Consider the following 22,230-nt stretch of genomic DNA (forward strand, 5'->3'; position numbering starts at 1 on the left):
AATGAGTGCCATAACTAGACTCATCCAAGCCAAGATGACGCAGCGCTTTTCGCAACACCATGCGCAGTTGGTATGTAGTGACCACAGAACCATCTAAGTGCTGAAAAACATTATGTTCTAAAACACCACCCGAAAGATCCCACCAGCAGCGCGCCCAGCGCAAAGGGCAAGTCTCCACGGAAGAAACAGCTTCCAGCCAAATACCCTTGCCTTTCTGTCTCTGATCCGTTTTGGAATGAGAAAGCCAAATATGAACTCCTCTACCAGACAAACGAACATCACCCCACAGAACTCCCTTGGAACACCGATTACCCAACAACTCGGACACCCTAAAGGCGCCAAAAAACATCCAAACCATCAAGGTGGCAAACAGGCAAGCTTCCGCCCTGTCCCTACACACTTCCGGCAAGATCGACACCACACTAGCCAACCTCTGCCATGACAAAGGAGACCTCACCGCCGGAACACCACCCCGCTCCCGAGCCCACCCTTCCAACATTCTCCTGCCCAATTCCCCCGCAGATGGTGAGTAACCCCAAAACAACTTACCCATAAAGGAAACGCCCGCCAACTTCCCAGCAATAGTAACTCTAGATAAACCCCTGTCCATTAAACCCAACATAAACTGAACCACATCCTCTGATCTTTGCCACGACAGGTCCCTTTTGACAGCTCCAGAAGCCAAAAATTCTTTCCACGCCAGCTCATACGCCGTTCTCGTGGAAGTCGCCAAGGACCCTACCACCAGCTGAAAGACCCTGTGTTGCCTACCGTCCACAGATGTTCCGGCATGGGAGTCGGCGTCTCGTCTGCCTCCAAAGCTAGCCCACGGAATCTCTCCCACTGTGAACGAGACAAAGCATCCGCAATGTCATTGTCCACACCAGGAATGTGTAGGGCCCTAAAGCAAATATCAAATCTAAGGCATCCTAACACAAAGACCCTGAGCAGCTTCAGAACTTGGACGTCCTTGGCAGATTGTCTATTGATCACCTGAACCACAGCCAAATTGTCAATCCTGAAAAGAACCTTCTTGTGAGCCAAATCCTGGCCCCACAACGTTACTGCCACAACAACCGGGAACAGTTCCAAAAAGGCAATGCTCCGGCCACCATTCCTCCAAGCCTCGGGCCACCGCTGAGCACACCATTTTCCTTGCCAATACAGGCCAAAACCATCACTACCAGCTGCATCAGAAAAGATCTGCACATCCCACATCCAATCCACTTCCCTATGTAGAGGAACTCCATTGAAAGAATGTAGAAAGGTGACCCACATACGCAAATCCTCTTTGACACCCACCGACAGCCGAACCCGATGATGTGGCAAGTAACGACCAGACAGAGCCCTGCCTAGTCGCCTACAGAAAGTCCTGCCCGCCCTGACCACCCGACATGCAAAATTAAGGTGACCCAGTAAGACTTGCACTTCCCGCACCATGACTTTCTTTTTAGGCAACATTTGTTCAACCAACTCCAACATGTTCCTTTTCTTATCAAGGGGTAAACGAGCCTGCATGGACTGAGAGTCAAGTTCAATGCCCAAAAAAGACATGGTCGCGCAAGGACCCATGGTCTTCTCCGGAGCCAAAGGAACACCCAAATGAACCATAAGGGACTGGAACTGAACCAAAGCATTCTGGCAGTCTAAAGAATCAGCAGCACCCACAAAAAAGAAATCGTCCAGATAGTGAGTGACCAAAGTGTGACCAGATTGCTGTGTGAAGAACCATTGTAAGAACGTACTGAACGTTTCAAACAACGCACATGACATGGAACAGCCCATTGGCAGTGCTTTGTCCACGTACCACTTCCCAAGGAATTGGATACCCAGAAGAGGCCAATCTTCAGGATGGACTGGAAGCAGTCGAAATGCGGATTTAATATCGCATTTTGCCATTAGAGCCGAAGGGCCTGCAGCCACTACCAAAGACATGGCCACATCGACGGAAGAGTATGAAACAGAAGCTGCTTCATCATCAATAAAGTCATTCACAGAACTACCCTCAGGCCACGACAAGTGTTGGATAAGCCGAAATTGCCCCGGGTCTTTCTTGGGAACCACCCCAATTGGTGAAATAATTAACTCTTCCAGAGGCCAATCATCAAAAGGACCCGCCATTCTGCCTTCACACACCTCCTTGTTCAACTTCTCCTGGACTATATCCTTGTGTTCCTCCGCTGACTTAAGATTCTTTGACCACCTCCTCACACGAGGTCCCACATAACCCAGATGAAAACCATCTCTGAAACCAGACACCAAAAACTCTCTCAACTCAGCAGACCCATACCCGTGTAGCGCCGCAGACAAATGTAGCACATTAACCGGCGTATGAGCCTTTGGGCCCAACACCCGATGAACCTCTCCCTCCCCTGGAAGCCGGAGGTGGCTGTGAAATGGCCTGATGTGTGGAACCCTGCTGTGACCACTGTTGCCCACCCGGAGGTCTGAGTCCCCAACATCTAGAAAGCGGGTGGCTCTTTTTCCCACACTGTGAACATTCGTGTCGGAACTTACAAAACTCTCTAGTGCAAGTCCCTCTATTGAAGTCCCAGCAGGTCCCAACATTAGCCTGTGCTGATGTACCTGACCCCACCCCTCCCCGGGTGGGTCGCGCTTGAAAGGGGCGGTAAAGTAAAGGCAAACCACTGGCCGTAAATATCGTTTTACCACTAGAAGCCGCTCCCATGGTGTGTTGCCAAAGGTCTGTGTCTAATTCCCCCCATTTCGCCTCAGGGTCCCAAGCCATACGGGCCCTAAACTCCTCATCATACTGCGCCCAAGCAAAGTCATTTCTAGTGATTTGAGCTTTACGAATCACATCCATGTATTTGAACAACGAAACGCAGCGCTCAGGAAACTTCTCACAGTAGACACTGGCGTATATTAAAAACGCTGCCGTCCAATTTTCGATGGTCAGGGGGACTCTAGGCCGCTTAGCCAATTCGTATTCCTCTTCCTTAGAACCCTCCTTGGCACGTACTTCCCTATGTAACAACTTTAGGAGTTCCACAAACTCACCATTCCAAATTTTCTCCTTAGTGCTCAACATTAGATGAGCTCCCAATGGTTTAGTGACGCCCATATAGGGCAACTTCTTGATTTTCAACTCCTTACTATGTACAACCTTACCTGTATCCGTTCCGACAGTAGAAGTCCCACTGTCAACCTTAGCCTCCACCCCCTTGTCAACCCCATCGGTACCAACACCCTGATCTTTAACATAGCGACCCTTGTGTAACCTACCCCCAGACCCCGTGGAGACTAAATCTTCCCCAGACCCCACAGACACCATTTTAACCTGAGGCTGCACAGTCTCACCTGGGCGTAACAAAGGAGGCTGGCTTGGCTCCGTTCTCCACTCCACATGGGAAACATCATCCGCCGTTCGAGGAGCCCTCACTGAGGGGCCGAGCGCTCGTGGCCTGGACCGTTCAGCTCTCCCACGCACCACCGGTGCCTGTAAAGAACTAAAAGACACATGAGACTGCCCCCCCTTAGGCACATTATCCCGCACTTCGCCCTCCTCAGGGCTATCCTCATCATAGTCAAGAATTAACGATTCCTCCAACTGAGAGGGGGCAGGCAACACCACTTCCTTCTGGACCCCTGCAAGGGTCAGTGAACGATCACGGGCCTTACCAACCCTGACATGCGAGCGAGGCGGGGAGGCAGACCGTACGCGCCTGTATGCCCCACCATCATTACCAATCCCAACACCTGTCACCGGCAAAAAATTTTGAAGACCTTGTGGAGCAAAAGCAGTCGCGCCGGACCTGCTCTTGGAAACTGCGCTGTAATCCCTCGGTGGAGCCAGTGAGATCGCACGTGACCTGCTAAAACCAGCTGCGCTGACATCCCTCGTTGGGGCCACTGAGGTCGCGCTTAACCTGCTTGTAGTGGCCACGACGGGATCCCTCGTTGTGACGGGACGTGCCGCGCAAGGCTCCACCCTCTTTTCACCTTGGCGCAAATGGGCTGCCTTCCGCCCTACCAAGTCCGCTGCTCCCGACTGCTCCCTATCCTGAAAAGAAAAAGGCCGGACTGATGTGCCAGGGTCTAAACCACCTAAAGAACCAGCAGCTGGGAACACGTCCCCTGTTGCCCTACCAAAAACCTGTCTGCCCCCCTGAAAATCAACTGGAACCGGCCGCTTACTCTTAAGAGCCGCGCTCAAACGAAGCGGAGGGGGAGAAGGGGCACAAACTTCTTCATCACTACTGCATTCAAACATTGCCAGAATTATATCGGACGCCGTACCCTGGACTTGAGAACCCAAAGCCACGCTGTCCTGGTGTGCCCCCTCCGAAAAGCCCGACGCCCTATCCTGCCCACCAACCTGTAAACCCGGAAAATGCACCACACCAGACCTCGAACCCACCTCACCCTGAGCTACACCAGTACCAATCTGAGCAGCATCACGCAGCCCCTCGGCCCAAGAGGGGAAGACATCCAGACCCCCAAAAGACCGAACCCTAACCCCCGAGGAAGCTCCACCCACATCGCCCCCCACTGTAGAGGATCCCACCATCCCCTTATCTGCAGACCCAGAAAAAGAAGAAACCTGAGGAAAAACAAATTCCCCACCACCCACGCCTGATCGCAAATTGGGAGAAACATCATGCCCCCCAGTCTGTGCCCACTCACCCTCCCCCACAGAACCACTGCAAACCGAAAAAACTTCCCCCCCAACAGATACAGGGGGAGAAAACAATAAAGGGCTAAAAGGCACCCTAATGGAACCTGCCCCACCACCTCCCTCCAAAGGGGAACAAACCTCCTGAGCAGGAGTAAGGGAAACTGTATGAGACCTAGGGGCATGGAAGGAAAGCCCTCCCCTTGACACCCCCGGCGCTAGTAAAACATCCTGGGTAAGTCCCTCCTGAAACGAAACTACAGAGTCATGCCTCTCTCTGACACCCTCGCTCTGAAGAGGCATAATACACAGCGCCTCGCGCTCCGAAAAGGCCTCCGCCCCTCCCCCCACAGTGACGTCACCAACCGCCACCGCAGAGGTTGAGGCAGAGCGCCGAGCACCACCACGTTGTCTAGAGGCCCGACGACCCTGCTGGGATGGAGCAGAAGCCGCCCTCTCCCGAAAGGATGACACCGGTAACTCGACCGGCGCTGCCTGCATGCCGTCCCTAACCGCCAGCTCACCCGCAGCAAAGGCGCCTGCACCCACGAGGTCAGAGAGCCCCGAGCCCCTCCCCCGCTGTGCTTTTACAGCCGGGGCCGCTCTGCGGGAACGCGAGCGGCCCCTTTCACTTACCGCCTCATTTCGCCGACGTTTGGGGGACACACACGCCGCCACCACGGCGGACACTCCCGCCGATGCACGACGCTGGGGACGCGGCTGCTCGACCTGCCGCTCCCCAATTACCAAATCCAAGCGGCCCGCCTCGCTAAGGAGGCGGATCGCTTCAAGGACGCGATAGTCTTCGGCCGCCATCAGTAAAGACTATGAAAACCTGACTATGCTCACACAAAAAACTCGCTATGCAACACACCCGGCCACCAGGTCACCTAAGCCTAAAATGGTGGCCGGGAGGAGGAGCCCAAGCCCCTTATAGGCTGGGCTCCTCCACAACCAAAAATAGCCCAAAACTAGCCCAAACCCCTGGCCTGCTTCAAAATGGCCCCCACCCGACCCTCCCAAACAGCCCGGGGGGGGGGACCTCCCAGGGGTCGGCTGCCCCCCCCCAAGCCCCCCTTTTATCAGTCAGCCAGGCCCTCCTGTCCATAGGAGACTGTGGCTGCAGCTCCTTGACAAGGCTTATCTGGCCGTCTGCCCCTGTAGGTGCACTATTCCTGGCGCCTACGTCACTTCTCCATCTCATGCATTCGCCATTGTCGTCACCGATAGAACTGTCTCTAAGAGGAGTCGCCCTCCGCGGGCAAAGAGTGGGAACACATCTGCCTGCTTTCCACTTCCATCGCCTATGGATCACACATTTCTGTCCGAGTGTAGGGGCTGCTTTTGGCTCACGCGTTACCCGACCCTCTTCGGACACCTATGAATCGGCCACAAATGAATCCACTTTTAACAGGGTTGTGTCTGCATGGGTGTGATGCAAAGGAGCGTGGTGCTTGCGATGGCCTGCGCCAGGGGTCATGACATCCAGTGATGGCGGGCGGCTCCCTTTCATCAGTAGCCAGGGTGCTCATTGACCTCAAAAAAACTTTCGGGCACAGAGTGGACATTTGTACATTTCTACCATCTGTTCCTGCCGCCGGTCTAGCTCATGCTGGACTGATTATTAGATTATTTGTATAATGAACACTTGCTTTGTGGTCGGTTTTTCGTGTGTAGACCGCAGATATTATCGACCTTGCGTTCTTATCTACTGTTTGCCTCAAGAATAGATAGTTACATATCCTCTGTCTCTTGCAAGAAACCTGGGTCTTACAGAGGAAGGATATGGTCTATCAGCTGCACTTGCCAAAGAATTACGCTGTTAAGGATAGTACAGAGACATCTCCTTGCTATTCTATTTTTTTACATCTTTCTTTTATTGAAACCTACAAGATCTGTACAACAAAGAGCATTACAGGTGCAATCACATACATTCTCGTTATTTTGGAAATAACCTCATCTTCTACACCATTAATGATGATTAATACTAATGGATCGAGTGGTCCCATCTTTACTCATCTTTTTTTCCTCCTTTATAGACCCTGATAGGTCTGCCATGCCTGCTATTCTATTTTTATTGCTCAGACTTGTGGAGTGGAGAAGTGTGGCTCACTGGTTAGAGGAGGCAGACCCGGACGCTGAGATCAGACCCTGGACCAGGGTTCAATTCCCGACGCGGCAGGGTCTTGAGCCCAAAATGTCCACGGACTCGGTAATTCTCGCTTCGGTGCCTACTCGAATCAAAGGTTCACACTCTGCAACTCTGGGCAATAGCTTGCTTAATCTCCACTACGGCCCCCCGCGGCGGGATGCCTGGCTTTCACCTTGGGGATACCCAGTAGGGGCTATCTCACAGGGAAAAACCAGGACGGGTTCCCAATGCAAAGCGCTTTGAGACCTGGCGGTGATATTGCGCTATATAAAAACCCATCCATCCATCCAGACTTGAAATCAAAGTATCATTCCTTGGGCTATGTCAATGAACTCTCATAAGGCAGTAAAACATGACGTTGAAACCGTATGGTTAGTAGTATATGTTTGAAGGACACACTCAGGCTTGCATGTGCATGTGCTAGATGTCCTAAACCGATCAAAAAGTTAACCAAGTGGCAGCCTTTTCGGAGTTTACCAGCAGCACATGACCATCATTTGACAAAAAAGCATTAGAGCTACACGTTATAGAATGTCAGGCTCAAAGATACGCAATTATCAATTGATATTCATTTCAGTTATTTGCTACTTGTTGAAACAGATATGTTATGTGCTGTCACTACATCACTAGTACATTTTGCTAAATATATACATATATATCACCTATCTGTAGATTACGCAATAGCGTGTCTCTGGTTAGGTCTGAATTTCCATTGAAAAAGCATTTTTGACAAATCTGCTTTGAACTTTCCAAGAAAAGTACATTTACTTTGGGCTTTCATGGCAAATTAGGTGCAGCTCTGTCAAGGGAGGGGAAGCTAATATTTAGGGATGGGGTTTGCAAAAGTGTGATTTCCTAGCCAAGACGCTGCCTTGAGTCAAGCTTTATCTACATAACAAGTTTGGCGTATTTCGCTCAGCCATTTTTTTTCTGTATTGAGGAGCAAAGTCTAGAGGAACATTTGTGAAGCATTTCCGAGTACCAACATGGACAATAAGTAATTGACATGACTCGAGAGAAATCCAACATCAATTTATAAAACTAGAGTGAATTGTTATCTTAATTTAGAAACCAAAATGAATGGGATATCATACGTACAAGGGAGGTCTAGATTTTTGAAGCAATATTAAATCAGTGCACTGAAATACAAAGACATGACTTGCAGGTCAAGTTTCTTGGAACCCTTAAAGGGTTAAGGTCATGTGGGCCCCAGGACCAGGCCACAACAGTCATATCAATTTTACCTAGTCAGTGGAGTCCGGGTGCAGAGTTGTTCTGGCTGTCCTTGGTGCTGAATCGGAGCCACGGTGTAGCTGTTTTTACCCATCACACTGTGCTGCAAGCAACAAAATCCAAAAACACAAAACGTACACAGATGCTGACATCGGGTGATGATTGCACAATGTTCCCTGTAGCTGCAGTGTCGAGTGTGGGGTTTGGTTACCAGATTACTGACCAACAAGCCTCTGCAGCTGTAAGCACAACAAAAAGCTTTGGGAACTTCACTAGGACCGGGGGAGTAACATAGCGGCCTGAGACTTCGGGGCAGTGAGATTACAACTCTCGCAATGCACTAGACCACCTGGATTTGGTCAATTCCTCAGAGGTCCCGATGGCCATTGATTCTTTAAATCAGGTGAACGTTTTTACCTGCAGTTTGTAGGGGACTAGTGCCACTTGTTCAGGCGAGACTGAGAGTGCTTCTGGCTTCCACAAGAGTTCCTCTCTTTGGGAGTGTCGAGTTTTGGCCAAGAACGCGGGTTGTTCACTCAGTTCCAAGTCTGTTTCCTCAGGGACAAAGTATGAGTGGTGGCTACTCCACTAAGGCGGAGGAGCATCTCCCCACATGAAAAATAGAATGATAATGACATAACGTTATTGCCATTTTATTTTTATGGTAATGGGCTGGCACAGTTTTGATTAAGGGGAGGGGCAGGGCTGTCAGTCAGCAGGGGGAGGAGTGGTTTGTGCACTTAAGTGCGCATGAGGATTATGCACGCCATCTCGGGCCGGCCAAACCGTCATGCACACTTTGCATGTTCTCCAGCCATGCTGCATTACAGCCTGGGTGGAGAACATGGCCAGGCTCCATCTCGCTCTCTGAGCGCCGAGCTACGGTGCTCAGACCAATCACAACGCTGCTATCAGCAGAATCGTGATTGACTGGGGTGCCTGGGTGCTTCCTGGTCCTGCCTCGTCTAAGTAAGAAGACCAGAAGAGAAGTGGCGGCGGCCAGGTAAGTTCAGTTTTTCCTTTTTTTAAACACCTCTCACCTGCCCTGCCTTCACCACCTGCCCTACCACCACCACAGCCCCATAGCAGCCAGTACTGCACATTAGCCCTCTTTGGCTTTTTGCTGGTGGGCAAAGTTTTGTTGTTGGAGACACAGGTCTCCTCTTTCCACTTCCATAAAGTAAGATGTTCAGATCTGAGGTTCTGGTGTCGGGGCCTTAAATCGTAGATTAAGGGGAGTTAGGGGTGTAGGAGTTAACAACCTATGGGGTGCTAATTCCTGCAGCTAGTTTGCCCCTGAGGTGACCACATTCGGTGGTGTAGGTCACCTTTCCTACCTATAACCCACTATGTCTGCCCTCCTAAAGATGGCAGAATTCAATTTTAGGTGTGCAGCCCAGAATGCCCACCCAAGAGGTGTGGTCATCCTTCCTGGGGGTGTCGACTCCTGCAAAGCTGATTTCCCGCCGTGCCCAGCAGCAAGCACACCAGGGGCAAGGGGAGGGCTGTTTCTTCCTCAGGGGACAGCCCAGGTGCGTATCAGAGGGGTTGTAGCCTTTGAAGTCACCGTTCTAATGTGCCAGTTCACTAGCCATCTGGGCAGGAGTGAGGTGTTACCTCCTTCCTGCCCAGCCTTTGTCTCTGACTCCTCAGAGTGATCACACTGCCTGGCAGGAGGTCAGAATCTACTTTTGGCGGCAGCACACGCTGAAAAGCGTGGACTGGGCAGCCAGAACACAGTAAAGCTGTGGGCACCCAGGGGGTAACATCTAAGGTCCCCTATGGGCACCTGCCATGTCACCCAGGGCACAAGAAGCATGTCATGGGTTTGTGGGCTATGTAAAAAACAAAATTCTTAGTAACGTTGTAGAGAATCAGCACGGCTTCTGGGACACTATAAGTCCCCCATATTTGTGCCACTTTTCTGTAATTTTGACGGTCATACTAAGAATTCTGTGGTTTTTTTACATAATCATTTTGACGGTCATTCTAAGAATTCATTTTTTTTTACATGGCCCACAAATATGATCCTTTCGAGGACAGGCTCTAGTGCACCATCACCATTAATGGATATTGGAGACTAAAACAACATTATTACTACTAAAACTACGTTTGTTGATCAAATAGGAGCAATCTGATCACGTCCAGTGATTCTGGTCAACTTCTCATGACCAATTTTGACAACTTTGGAGCCTTGAGAAAGTCACGGTTGTGACAAAACATGCGTTGGCTGCTTCTCGAGTTCTTCACAACAAAGACTGGACAACTACTTACGTCATGAAAAAATCCTTTTGATTGTGTTAATAAATGGATTTGTTCAAGTCTTTGTAACTTTTTGTATCAGAAATAAATTAATGACTGATTAGATGACTGTATCCATCGTGTTTCCTGTGTTACGAGGAATCTCTCTTCATTCATTTCTCTTTGGGTTAGATTGAAAGATTATTTTCATCAATCTAAAATGATACATTGTGAGTGCCAGGGTCTTTTGTAAACGTTTCACAAGTTTCTGTTGTTTCTTGTATTATTTACACCTTAGGTAGTGGGGTGTTTTTCCCTGAGTGGCACCAACTTTACTTCTCTATGTGAAGGTCATTTGTTCAATATTGATTTTGTAAGCCCATACACTCAGCAATTTTGAGGTGCGACCATGGTATCCACCACTACCTTCTCTTTGCTTTTCATAATTTGTTTATGTTTTTTATTTTAGTGCCTTATATGCAACCATTATTGTGACGAAGCTTCTAGACCCATGAGAAAGGCCTAGTGCCAAAACGAGTCGGCATATAGCCGATTAACCTCTTTTCTAATAAACACAGGACTGCAGCAGCAGAAATGAGTTAGCTTAGTATATTTTGTTGTATCAAGGTAAAACATAGTGGATTTATTAAGCACAGGCATCCTAGTCGGACCACGTTCTATCACTGAGGGTGGCAGGGAGGTATTGGGAATATTTCTGGAGCAATTTAAATTTCAAACATTTCCTCCTTGTCTGCCCGAACTGTGGGGCATATTATCAAGGAAGGGCGTTACATTATCGCCGCTTTTATTGGCAGGAAACTGCCGATAAAGCGGCGATAATGGACTTGATAATATGCTCTATGAATTCCAATCGAAGCCCATGTTAGATGTGAAGACATCTAACATGGGCTTCGATTGGAATTCATAGAGCATATTATCAAGGCCATTATCGCTGCTTTATCGGCAGTTTCCTGCCGATAAAAGCGGCGATAATGTAACGCCCTTCCTTGATAATATGCCCCAGTGATTTTACTCTCATGAAACCTGACCCTGCAGGGGAGTGAACAGCATTGCCACTGTTCCTGTACCGGGGACATCCAAGCTGAGCTGGAGAGAAACCATCTCTTGTGGGTGTGCTAGGATGGAAAGAAATGCGATAACTGCACACGTTCTACACCTAAAAATGGAGAACAGATGAGGAGTGAGATATATGTAGAATACATTATTCAATTACCGTTTGGGACGAAGGAAAGAGCTCACTGACAAGTATCATGGAAGAGGAGAGGATGTGGTGCTGAGGCCAGAGCTGCTGACTTCGGAGCTGGAGATCCCGGTTTGAGTTTCAGCAGCGCAACATCCTGTGATTCTGGACAACTCAGACGCTCTGGGTGATGAATTGGGCTATATAAATCTGCTAGTTTAATTTAAAGTATCACGCAAGCAGAAAGAGGCAAAACTATTTGAAAAAATAGTCTCACCAAAGCAGATGTTAACAGTATTTCTGCACCGGGAAACTGTTAAGAGAAGCATACGAGGAACAAGCATTGGTAAATTCATGAAAATATGCTACAGCCAATAGAAATGGAGGGAAAGTAAGTGGCAAGCACAGGAACCAATGAAAATCAAGGGGGCGGGATGTAAGCCCTTTCAAGATTTATATTAAAACAATACATTTGCTGTGCAGGCGAAACTTAAACAGGACCTGTTCACTCCTACTGATCACTAACTACATGGAATGCTGCCACCACTGCACTCACGGTACTGAACTCCTGGGGAAGGCAGTAACCTTCCACCACTATGAGGGTAGCATTTTGGGCAACTCTTGCGGTCCAACAACACCGCCATCCATGAGAAAGGCCTATGTCATGGCGCACATGCATGATCCGTAGTTGTCTATGACAATAAAAATCAGCATTAGGGATACAGGTTGGGTACTCAGGGCTAGGGTACATGTCCATTACCATGCAGAGGACTTTCCCGCCCTAAGAATACTAAACTGAACTATTTACACCAGATATATGTGATGCAAAAAGAACAGCACAATTATTTACGGGTGCTGCGGGCAGTTGCCATAGGTTTCAGGAGCCGATTGCTGATATTCATATAGTGTGGGTCCATCCACTCATCATGCATTATAGGTCACATGTGATGGAGATCCTATTGGAAGTGTCCGGTGAAGTGATACCCCAGGACATATTATGGTATCTTCTAGGCCAAATACACACACAAAAAGCTGATAAGTAAACTTCCAGGTTTCTGGATCTTGGCCTGATTTTAGCTAAAAGGGCCATTGCTATGACTTGGGAGGCCAGGGTCCCGCCGGATATAAAGCCATTTCTGGCAGGTGCCTAGAAATGAACTACAGCTGAAACAACAGTCATATGAGATACGACCCATAACACACATGGTTGCACAAACATTACATAATGAGGCATTATTTTACTGGCAGTACAAGGTAAGACCGACCGATAAACCCCTGTATGTTCTACTGAGACAGTGGGGTTTGCCGACAAGGCGATGTAATAATGGAAACTTATTGATTGACTTCAAGTCCATTGCACAAAAGAGCACACTTTTATTTATTATTAGTTGGTTGTGGATGAAACCCACCCTTTTCCCTGCTGATTAAATGACCTCTCTTAATAGAAATATATGCTCCCTTCACAGTATGACGGCTGCACACTTGCAACTCTCCCCCACACGCTTCACCATGTTTAAAGACTGTGAAGAGGCAGTGCTTAATTTGTACCAGTGGTTTCCCATGCTCAGCACCGGCACTTAATTGTTAACACCCGCACTTATGACAATCTGCCATATGGTTGTGCTGCTTAGGTAATTTAGAGATGATCTGAACAACAGCTGTTCATTGATTAAATATACATTAAAAACGACTAATACCTACCTCGAAAGCCATGCATATAGATTTGGGGCCCTGGAATAGTCGGAATTATCACATTTGTAGGAATGTGACTTTAGTAGTTGTGTACGTACTGATGTTAGCAGTACAGGCAAGGACAATGGGTGGTGCAATCTGCAAGGGCCTTGGTACTTATGTTTTTGCAAATTAACATTGTCAAGAGGCAACATGTTAACTTCACAGGCGCAACTCTTGGGTCCAAAACTTGGTTTTTATTATTATGTTATTATTGTTTAAGGTCATTATCTACGAATTCAAGCTGTATGTTGATAGATAGTGCTTGACGATTCGTGTATATTCTCCTTACTCTACTTATTCTCTTCTGTTTGGAAAACTGTGAAAAAGACACCTATTTATGTACATTAAGGTGAGATGTTAAGAAATAAATTACATAAAAAACGTAGTTTCCAAACGTATGCTTTTAGACTAAATTTGCAGTCTTATTCCTATGTTCCATTTTACATGCAAGAAAAATGCCATAAGCAAATGAGCGGATTATGTGGATAAATGACACAAGGGGATAGGACAAACGGACATAATATTTTGTGAAAATCTTTTTGCACTTTTTGCAACCGTAAAATGCAGTGGATGCAGAGAAAAAAGAGAGATGAAAATTAAAGACTAGCTCAAATCGGGTAAATTCTCCAACTGAACTGTACAACCTTGTTTTACATATTTGAGGCTTTTTCAAGGATGAAAGACTTTTCACACAAAACCAGTTAGAGCAATGAACACATTTTTTAACAATGTTTTTTTTTTTTACAAATTAGCAACCCTCAGGTAGCACATGCTTATTTGTTACATCTAAACCTTGTGAATTGATACTATGCACATTTCAAACACTTCTACAAAGTAATATTTGTTGATAAACGTCTTGCACAGAGAGCATATTCGGTCGATAGGCAAGCTTCACATCTTCTTGAGAATAAGGCAGATCAATAACAGCCATTTACATATTAGCCATTCCCTTTGTGATACGTTTTACGTGAATCACCAGAGGACCATAAACATTAACTGCTAAGAGCGGTAAAAGGCCAAAGGAAAAATTCCACAAAATGTAATACATCTAAAAACTCGTTGTTGGAATCTGAAGATCTTCCATATTTGACAGATATAGAAAACGCACATTTTAGGCTGCAAAGCAAGGTAGAAATATTAAAAAGTATTTCTTAAATATTTGCGACATGTATTGTAGCAGATAATCTGCAGGAAAATATTTAATAAGCAAGCTGTAATCTCCTGCAATGAATAATAAAATGTTTGTGCATGGATAAGTAAGTATACGCATAAGCATGTTGTGTCTTAGTAGATTTTTGATTTCCTGTTAGAACATGACTACTAAAGCTCTGATTACAAGTGCCCATTTAAATTCCAATTCACTTGGATGGATAAAGAACAGCCGTCTGAAGCTGAACTCGGACAAGACGGAGGTCCTCATCCTCGGCTACACCCCCTCAGCCTGGGACGACTCCCGGTGGCCGACCGCCCTGGGAGCAGCTCCAACATCCAACGACCACACATGCAACCTGGGATTCGTCCTCGACCCAACACTCTCCATGACCAAGCAAGTTAACACCATCTCATCCTCCTGCTTCAGCACCCTCCGCATGCTCCGGAAGAGCTGCAGGTGGATCCCAACTGACACAAGAAGAACGGTCACCCAGGTCCTCGTCAGCAGCAGGCTGGACTACGGAAACGCCCTCTACGTGGGAGCCCCGGCCAAACTGCTGAAACGACTGCAACGCATACAGAACGCCTCTGCCAATCTGATCCTCGACATCCCTCGACACAGCCACATCACCCCCACCTGAGAGACCTGCACTGGGTGCCTGTCAACAAGAGGATCACCTTCAAACTCCTCACCCATGCACACAAGGCACTCCAAGACACCGAACAAGCATAACTCAACAGACGACTCATCTTCTACACCCCTAACCGCCAGCTCCGCTCCGCCGACCACGCCCTCGCTACCGTCCCCCGCATCTGAAGAGCTACCGCCGGCAGCAGATCATTCTCCTACCTCGCCACCAAGACCTGGAACACCCTCCCCATCCTCCAACGGCAGACCAAAGACCTACTTACCTTCAGGAGACTACTCAAGACCTGGCTCTTCGAACAGTAGCAGCACACCCCAGCGCCTTGATACCCTCACGGGTAAGTAGTGCGCTTTACAAATTTCATGATTGATTGATTGGTACTGCACTTATCAGAATTATGATATTGACAGCAGGTAACACCCCCCTCCCCCCCACATTTTCCCTCTGGTACATTTCAGCAAGTCAAATCTGCCAAATTTTGCATCACGAAAAATGCTCAGCAAATTCCGATATATAATGAATTTGGTGTAAAAAGCACTAATTTTCCATGTGATTCCCATTTTCTTTTTGAGGGTATTAATAATAAGAGCTATTTACCACAACAACTTACCAAGCCTGGCAAATACCTCATACCAATCCGGGACACTTGTAATTGAGGCCTTAGCGACACACTTTTTACAGAGTTCTATAAGAGCCCAACATCATATAGGTGGTGGTGTGTGTGTCTCTGCATTGTGGTCGAAAGGCATGTTCACTTGTGTTCTGTGTATACACAGTATACCAACATCACTGTAATGGTATTCACCAGGTGATGTTGGTCAGCACAGAGTCGAGAAAAGCTGCAACCAAAGGGACATATATTTGCATGAGTAGGGTACATTTTTGGTGACGAGTATAAAAATTGTAACGGAATTGTGCGTGGTATTAAGTATTACTTATGAACATATAGTTGTGCTCTCCCAGAAGCTGTGTATTGCCCTGCAGTGTTTATACCCGCGGTATGCGTCTGTATTCATCTGTAGACTCACCATGGTCATTCTTTTTATATGTATTTATTTGATTTAGCATAATGCTTTAATTTGTAGTGTGTATCTATAAATTAATGTAGTAGTAAAAAAGATCAAGTTAATTGTTATATCCTGGTATTTCATTGGTGCTGTGATGTTGTGCCAATGGCAACTGCGGCTTCAACTTCTAGAATCCGGATTGTGGACTCTCAGGGGCGGCTCTAGGCTCATGCTGGCCCTGGGCAGGAAGCATAGGTAGGGGGCCCCGGAAGAGGGGTCCGGGCGGGGCAGAGCCCCCCGGAGCTCAGGAAGGTTTTTTCATAAAACGTCCAGAAGAGGCGTTAGATGACCAGTACCTGCGGCTGCTCCTACTCTTCTGAATTTGTCTCAGAACGATAACATTTAGGATGAGGAGGGTATTGTGACACACAACGTGAGGGACTGGCACAGATGGCTGCAGGGCCAGGGCCATGACAGGGGCCCCGGACCCACAGCCCCCCACAGAGAAAGAATTGGTGGGCTCTTTGCCCGGAAAAATTAATATCGATACCATATCGAATATGGTGTCTTACGCATGGATACAGCGAGTTGTAGTGTGGGTGGCCTCATACATGTGGTGATGACTAGAAATGACAAAAGGCCCACTCTCTGTAATGGCTGGTCATGGAGTGCCAGTCGGGGCTCAACGTGAAAGGCTGAGTGTGGCCTAAAATACGTGCGCCTACACACAATTATTACTGGTACTGGCAAAGATTAAAATGGCTAGGTAGGGGCGACATGATTTAAACCAAATGCGGGGCGTGCTCGCGTTTCATAAATGCTGGCAATGGTTACACAGTCAAACATGGTCATTGTATGCGGGGAAGGGGCCTCCTGGGTTAGAGAAAGTTCCCCGCCCGGCAAAGGTTTACAAAAATGGGCACATGCTGTTGCGGTATTATTTAAAGGCGGGGGTGCAAACGCCTCCTGATAAATGAGACAGGTGTTGGCGGTAGGCCATCGTCTAATCCTCAGACGGTACACGCAGGGTATCGTGCAGCAAAAAGAATTGGTAAAAAGCCGGTTCCAGCTATGGGTGTGTGCCTTGTCAGGCACAGCGTAGGACAAATGAAGAAGAGGGGTATCAAGCAGCAAGCTTGCTTACCTTACAATGCCGGCCGTAGCTCAGGATTTAGAAAACGCCGGTGCCGGTTGAGGAGCTGACATATAATTGGTGTGTGCGCGAGGATGCATGAACGTGCAACGTCATAATTTCTCACACTTACGCAGAGTCAGCACAAGACTACAGTATTGGCGTGGCGGCCCCTAGGGTTTGGCAGCCCTGTGCAGGCGCACAGCTTGCACATGCCTAAAGCCGCCCGACTCTTGAGAAGCTGGAGCTTGTAGGCAGTTGCTGAGGAAGTGGCAGACAGACCAGGGGTTGTTGTATCGTTCTTAATAACCCTTAATTTTTATCATCACAGTGTTCCAACTATTTAAAAGTAGGGATGAGGATGGGATCTGAGGGCAGAGGACACTTGGAGCGAGGAGGTCCCTGACACATAACTGGAAGCTGGTGCTGGCGGTGCCCAGGCATTGTGTGGATTTTTTTTTGGACTCTTGTGCTTTGACGTGAGCAAGGTGAAAAAAAGGAACTGAGAAGGAATTTCAATGTGAACCTTTGCCCGTGAGAAGCAACGTGAGGTGTACATTTAAAAATTCAGCGGTTGCACCGTGTAGTCTTCCTTGGGAGTGAGAAAACTGTAGGAGTTCGGAGTCATTTGTTGGGCCTTGGAGTGCAAACGGACCGGAAAGCATCCCAGTGTGAGGCACATGCTGGCTTACCAAGTTGTGGCCATTCAAAATTTCATAGTGCGTGCTCGTGACAATTATCGTCTGCTGTGAAGAGCGGCGTTTCAATACTAACGTAGTAGTGGATTTCTGCCGTGACTTGTGCCGTGGTGTTGTAACCCAGCAATACGGAGGTGCAGCATGAAGAAATTGGATTATGGCATTCCCCCTGGTGTGCTGATTCGTCCAGGTGTCCGTCGGTTGTCACGTGATACATGCTTGCTTAGGGCTGAGGTGGCTACTGGCCGTACAATTAAAAGAAACGTTCTGCCGGAGTCAGGGACAGGACAAGAGACACTTATTATCCGAGAGAACAGTGCAAGGTTGGGCAGGACATTTGTGATCGCTTGTGCAGTGAGGAAGGACTACGGTGTCTACTTTTGTTAGAACTGTTAATATGGAATCTTTTTCGTGGTGTTGGGACGTGCACAACATATTAAGGGGTCCATTAGTAAAGTCCGCCCGCCATCCTCCCGTGGAATGGGACCGCCCGCCATAGGTGCGGGGGTCCTGTTACAGAGATTAGGATGTGCCAGCTACACTGGCAGGCACATCCTACATTCCTGACTTTGCGGCGGGCGGTGCACTCAGCCCGCCACAATGCTAGGAAGGCATGTCGTGCACTTCCATGCACAACATTGCAGCCATAGCACGGTGCCTGTCATGTTGTGCATGGAACTGCAGCCCATGTGCACCCCCCAACCCCCTGGAGTCCCTGGGGGCCCGCAACTAGAATCCGCATACCTTTCCGTGGCTGCAGAAAGACATGTCCCAGCACACATCCAAATATGGCTGGCGGTGTCTAACAGTCACTGCCACCATATTGAACCCTTTTCCCCCCGGTCGACTTGTATGCACGGTTGGAAGACTGCTGCATTGTGAAGGTTACTGTATTGCTTTGCCATTTACTATTCCATTTTATGGCACATTGTGTTTGCACATGCAACCCTGATTAGCACAGTTTAGGATTGGAGGTGTATGCACTTTAAAACCATAATGGAATATAGGTAAGGTAAGTATACTTGTAAAGCGCCCTGTTAGTCCATCTCGGAGTGTCCTGGCGCTGTATACCGCTGGGGAACCCGTCCTGGCTTTCACTGTGAGATGGTCCCTCCTGGGCACCTCCATGGTGAAGCCAGGCATCCCCAGCGCTGATGGGGCTGTAGTGGAGATTAAGCAAGCTATTGCCCAGAGTTGCAGAGTGGGACCCATGGTTAGCGTAGGCACCTCGGCGAGAATTATCGAGTCTGCGGACATTGACCCAAGACCCTGCCGCGTCGGGAATTGAACCCTGGTCCCGGGTCGATCTCTGCTTCAGGGTCTGCCGCTTCTAACCAGTGAGCCACACTTCTCCACAACCAGTGAGCCACACTTCTCCACTAATCCACATGTTAAATTCACACAGTTGTTAATGTGTATCACAGGTGCTTACAGTTCTAGAGACTGGTGGTGGGAACGCAAGTCTCCGTGAGTATCCCATGATTAAATCACTATCCAGGGTGTTGGTCTCTGATACATGCAGTTTGAAGTATTTCAGATTCAGGAAATTATTAGAGACCAACTGATAAACAGAATGAGCAATGTCAGGATTTAGGAAAAGCTGTTAGGTCTGAAGGATCCATCTTTGTATAAGACTATAAGTGCAGCACGCCATATGGAAAATATGGCAAGATATGTGAAGGAGTTTGGTGAGGGGCAGCAGAGGGAAAAGAAAGATCAGAATGATGTATATGATGTACACCAAACTAAAAGAGGATTTGGTCCCTCTGCAAGTGGCTCCAAAGCTCAAATGGTGAAAGAAAGATATGTGTGTTATAGGTGTGGTGGGACGAGACATAAAAAGGAGTTCATTGTGTGTCCTGCTGTTGAGGCCAAATGTTTCAAGTGCAAAAGGATTGGCCATTTCTCAAAAATGTGCTGGTCTGTAGGGCAGATTAGGAGTGATGTCAATGGTGTGCGCGAAGGGAGCAGTGACAATGATGATCATGATTACGTCACCGAGGATGGCGAGATGAAGGTAATGTTAGTAAATTATAGTGGTAAAGCTGATTTAGAGCGTGTGGAAGGTGAGATAGGAGAGGTATACCGCTCCTAGTATAGTGACCTAAGTGCTATCGTGTACTGGTATTAGTTTGTGAGTGCAGGCATCTCACAAAAAGTGAAAGACTGGTCTCACACATTACCTGGTGTCATGCTTCATCATTGACCAGTCCTCTTCCTCTAAAAACTCGGTTTGATAGAGGGCAGGCATACACCTGAAGACAGGGATGCACTTCTAAAGCTAAGTGGGGGCCCTTACAAAAAGTGAGGTTCAAAAACCATTACAGGTGTCATACTTATTTTAATGTAACTGGCATCTGTATGGTGTTTAAAAACAATGGTTGGTGTGATGGGGATTTTATTGTCCCCCCACCGTACTACAAGTGGTCAACATGTTTCTGCTTGCTGGCCCCGAAGGGTCCGTGGCATTCATCAGGACCTATAATGCTTAAATGGGCTCCACCCTTACCGTATTGTGTTGGTGAGGGTTCCACTTGATGGGGTGAATCAATTTCACTTGCCACCGTGTAAGCGACTAAGTTTTTGTGCCCTTTCAGATGGGACCTATTAGCCCCATAGGAGAGTGAGGAGGGGAGACCCCTTTGGTCAAGCGTGTGACTGGAGAGAGCTCCCGCTTCTACACCTGCATCTGATCTCCTTGCTTCCTCGCCGGATTCATGTTCACCCTATACCCTAGTGGATAGAGCGGGGTGGGGCAAGTTCAAGGGAAGTAATATGTCACCCACGGATGCTAAGCCAGTAGGGTACTATGGGATGAAACTACCAGTTCTGGGATATTTTGAAGGCACATTGAGTACAGGGGAAGATCTGCATGTGGCAAGGATTATGTGGTGGAAAAAGGGAAGATTTTATTGGGGTAGAGTGAGCAGAAGGCACTAGGAATAATTTTAGATCCCAATTGTCCCAACCAAGTGCATACACGACCACTCACTAAATCTCCTTTTAAATTTGTTGTTTTTCCCAAGACGGCATTGCAAGAGGTGGGAATTGGTATAAGCATCCCTTACAACCTAATGGAGGGAGATGGGAAGTATGTAATGGGGCTCGTAGATCATTATTCAAAGTGGCCTAAGGTTGGGTTCATGAAAGAAGTGAAGATGTCTAATTTAACCAGTTTTTGTAGGGATGTTTTCAGAAGAGAAGAGTGAATGGATTGTGCCAGGGAAGGATCCTCTATTTGAGGATGAGGAATTCCTAAACTTTTTAGAAAATATGGGAAGAAAACATCATTTAACTGCAGCCAACGATCTGGTGGAGTGTTTTGAGCGAGTTTTGTAGGAGTGTGTCCAGTCAGCGGTTGAAAATAATGTTGACTGTAAGAAGGAGGTTAAGGATATGTTATGGCAGTCCACTTTCAATACAGACGAATCACCTTTCTTTTTGCTCAGAGGCAGAATGCCCTGTACTAAGATGGACGTGGCACACAAAGTAAATAAGGAAGAGTGTAAGAAGGAAGGAAGTAAGGTTAGCAAGGAGGTGTGGGGAGTGAAGTTATTGGAGCATCAAAAGAAGTGTGTGGCAAAGCGCAAAGTTGATGAGGGGAAGGTGCAGTATCAAATGAAGTATGTGATGAAGCGTAGGGCTAGATTAGATGGTGAGCAAGGCATTTTCTTCAATGGTGGTTTGGCAACTTCCTAGTTCCAGCAGGAGGTGAGAACCTACAAGAGAAAGCGTAAGAAATCATTTCGGCTCAAAGTTTATGTGTGTTCATGAATATTTCCTGCTTTAGTTAGGAAGCTTTGTTTTCTTATAAATTGCAGTAGTTGATGTATACAATTTTGATTGAAATGATAAATTTCTGTAAGGAAAGGGGATGTGTTATATCCTAGTATTTCCCTGGTGCTGTGATGCTGGTCCATGGTAAATGCCGCTTCCACTTCTAGAATCCGGATTGTGCATTGGAGAGAAGCTGGACCTTGTAGGCAGTTGCTGAGGAGATAGCGGACAGACCAGGGGTCGTTGTATCCCTCTTAATAAACATTACTTTTTTATTATCACGGTGTCCCTACTTCTTAAAAGTAATGATTACAAAAGAGAAGCAAAAATAAGAAAGGAAGAGTAATACAATATAAGAACAGCCAAGGTTAAAGAAAAAAACGAGATAAACCAATAAAAAAGTGGCAGTGATATGAGATGATTAGAAGAATAACCTACAGTCTCAAAACTGCACTTCAAATGGAAGGGAAGGAAAGAGGGTAGGATATCAACATCTAGGTCGAAGTGTCAACATATCCCTTTACAGTCCTGGGCTCTTGGCTAGACACTCTAGTCCTTCCATCTCATTAGCAATCCAAGTCAGATTAAACATGCACACACAGAGGTAGACATTCTCTGGA

Source organism: Lissotriton helveticus, chromosome 6, assembly GCF_964261635.1.
Source record: "Lissotriton helveticus chromosome 6, aLisHel1.1, whole genome shotgun sequence".
Classification (NCBI taxonomy): domain Eukaryota; kingdom Metazoa; phylum Chordata; class Amphibia; order Caudata; family Salamandridae; genus Lissotriton; species Lissotriton helveticus.